We start from the raw sequence: 3650 nt of genomic DNA on the forward strand, positions 1-3650 counted from the left end.
ATAATAGTAGTGAGAATAATTTCAGCTTTTATTTCTTTCATCACATTCCCAGTGGGTCAGAAGTTTACATACACTCCATTAGTATTTGGTAGCATTGCCTTTACTTTTTATTTTTTTACTTGGGTCAAACGTTTCGGGTAGCCTTCCACAAGCTTCCCACAATAAGTTGGGTGAATTTTGGCCCATTCCTCCTGACAGAGCTGGTATAACTGAGTCAGGTTTGTAAGGCCTCTTTCCTCGCACACACTTTGATACAATAAGTGAAATAATTTGTCTGTAAACAATTGTTGGAAAAATTACTTGTGTCCTGCACAAAGTAGATGTCCTAACTGACTTGCCAAAACTATAGTTTGTTAACAAGTAATGTGTAGAGTGGTTGAAAAACGAGTTTTCATGACTCCAACCTAAGTGTATGTAAACTTTCGACTTCAACTGTATGTGTGTGTGTGTGTGTGTATGTATGTCTGTCAGCTCGTTCAGTAAAACTAGTCCCTTCCCAGCCCCTGCACAGAGATGTTCCTACTGTGAAAGATTCATTTTGGTGGTCCCCACATGGAAAAAGGCTATTTTAGGCTTAGTGGTTTGGTTTAGGGTTAGAATTAGGGTTAGGAGTTAGGGTTAAGTTTAGGGTTAGGGGTTAAGATTACGGTTAAGGTTATGTTAAAGGTTAAGTTTAGGGGTTAGGGAGAATAGGATATTGAATGGGAATAAATTGTTTGGTCGTAAAATAAACTTGTGAGAGTGTGAGTGTGTGACTCCACAGCCCCAAAACAGAGATGTCCCTAACGTGACTGGAATCCATTTACTAAACTAAACAAATCCCAGTCTGTCTCCATCTCACAGGAAACCATGTCCACCTATGTTTTTCTTACAACTCTCTGTCACAATTATCTCTCTCTCACACACACACACACACACACACGCGCACACACACTCTCTCTCTCTCTCTCTCTTTCTGGTGTCTCTTTCTCTGCTTCTCTCACAAATTTAGACAAACTTGAACAAACAAGGAAGTCAGTCCAAGCATGTGGATTTCTCTTTCCTCCAATCCAGTCCAGTCTCTCCGACCCCTAAACCAAACCCCAGTCCTAACCCTCAGTCCCAGCCCAGGCGCCAGCCAGTAAGCCAGCCACCCCTAACCCACACCCTGCCATCTCTCTCTCTGTCTCTCCCTGTTTGTCTATTCCACTCCACCTCCTCCTCCTGTTTCTCGAGCACAACACCAGCCAGCCCCCCCTCCCCACTCCCCTCTTCTCTCTCTCTTCCCTCTGTCTCCCTTTCTTCTCCAGGCAGCACACTCAATCACACCCGCCTGCCCTCCCTCCCTCCACTCCCCCCTCTCTCTCCCCACCCTCCACCATCACCGCCTTCATTCCAATGAATGCACAATCCACCCTTCAGCCATGGGGGACTGACCCAGAGGCTGGGGTGGGGGTGGCACAACCACACACACACACACACACACACACTCCCCTATGTGTGTGCACATCTGCAGAGGGAACAGACGACCACCAGGGAAAAGATAGAGGACGGACACACACACACACACACACACACACACACACACACACACACACACACACACACACACACACACACACACACACACACACACACACACCTTGTCATAACGCCTGGTGCAGGAAATGGTTTGTTGCTACAAGGACATCCTGGCCAGAGGCCACTGTCATCATCACCTCATAAGTCAACTAAATAACACTTCATCTCATATTTCAGTTGTAATGAACATTATTAGAAATCAGTGGAGGCTGGTGGGAGGAGCTATAGGAGGACGGGCTCATTGTAATGGTTGGAATGGAATCAATGGAACGGAGTCAAACACATCAAACATATAAAACCACATGTTTGACTCTGTTCCATTTATTCCATTCCAGCCATTCAATTAAGCCCAACTTCCTATAGCTCCTCCCACCAGCCTCCACTGTCAAAAATTCAAACTTATATCCCAAGATCAATATCAAATACTACACATTTAGGAATATATTCCCTACATATACAGTACCAGTCAAAGGTTTGGACACACCTATTCATTCAAGTGTTTTTTATTTTTACTATTTTCTACATTGTAGAATAATAGTGAAGACATCAACACTATGAAATAACACATATGGAATCATGTATTTATCAACTGTCCAGAGGAGACTGCGTGAATCAGGCCTTCATGGTTGAATTGCTGCACAGAAACCACTACTAAAGGACACCAATAAGAAGAAGAGACTTTCTTGGACTAAGAAACACAAGCAATGGACATTACACCGGTGGAAATCTGTCCTTTGGTCTGATGAGTCCAAATGTGAGATTTTTGGTTCCAACCGCCGTGTCTTTATGAGATGCAGAGTAGGTAAACGGATGATCTCTGCATGTGTGGTTCCCACCGTGAAGCATGAAGGAGGTGTGATGGTGTGGGGGTGCTTTGCTGGTGACACTGTCTGTGATTTATTTAGAATTCAAGGCACACTTAACCAGCATGGCTACCACAGCATTCTGCAGCGATACGCCATCCCATCTGGTTTGCGCTCAGTGGGACTATCATTTGTTTTTCAACAGGACAATGACCCCAAAACACACCTCCAGGCTGTGTAAGGGCTATTTGACCAAGAAGGAGAATGATGGAGTGTTGATTCAGATGACTTGGCCTCCACAATCACCCGGCCTCAACACAATTGAGATGGTTTGGGATGAGTTGGATTACAGATTGAACGAAAATCAGCCAACAAGTGCTCAGCATATGTGGGAACTCCTTCCCGACTATTGGAAAAGCATTCCTCATGAAGCTGGTTGAGAGAATTGCAAGAGTGTGCAAAGCTGTCATCAAGGCAAAGGGTGGCTACTTTGAAGAATCTCAAATAGATTTGATATTTGTTTAACACTTCTTTGTTTACTACATGATTCCATATGTGTTATTTCATAGTTGTGATGTCTTCACCATTATTTTACAATGTAGAAAATAGTTCAAATAAAGAAAAACTCTTGAATGAGTAGGTGTGTCCAAACTTTTGACTGGTACTGTATATACATATACATGCTGTAAAATATGCTGTACTAGAAATAGAACCCCCAACAGAAATATCTATGTAAAAATAGGATTAGGACTCGTAGTAGTGTAGTGTGTGTTCAGATTATAGTATAAACAGATTAGTGTGTCTGTCTAGCGTAGATATTTCCTTATAGATCGATAATGGACGGAAGAGACAGGCACAGCAGATCTATTCTAAAACTAGCACAGCAGTCGACCCGGGCTGAACCGCTGCGCCTGCTGGCTCCGAGCACCAGGCGACTGGAAAAATAGAACGAGTGAGGGATAAACTTCCGGTGCTAATGAATTAATGGATCAAGTGATTACGGAGCGAGGGAGAGAAAGAGAGAGCGAGACAGAGAGAGAGCGAGAGAGAGAGAACGAAGGAGGAGGGAGGGCAGGACAATCCCTAGAGGAGAGGAGAGGAGGAGGGGGAAGAAAAGGGACTAGTGACACAGGGGAGATGGGTTCAGGGATTTAGGCTCTCCTATGTGTCTGTGTTTGGGGGGTATCCGTAGCAATCAGTTTACAGCTGCTGATGAGGTGTGTGTTTCTCTAGTGTTTTAGTGAGGAGTTTTCTATTCTCCAGGAGCTTGGATTGGTTTGAAGAACT

The sequence above is a fragment of the Oncorhynchus tshawytscha genome, linkage group LG10 (genome assembly GCF_018296145.1).
Source record: "Oncorhynchus tshawytscha isolate Ot180627B linkage group LG10, Otsh_v2.0, whole genome shotgun sequence".
NCBI lineage: Eukaryota > Metazoa > Chordata > Actinopteri > Salmoniformes > Salmonidae > Oncorhynchus > Oncorhynchus tshawytscha.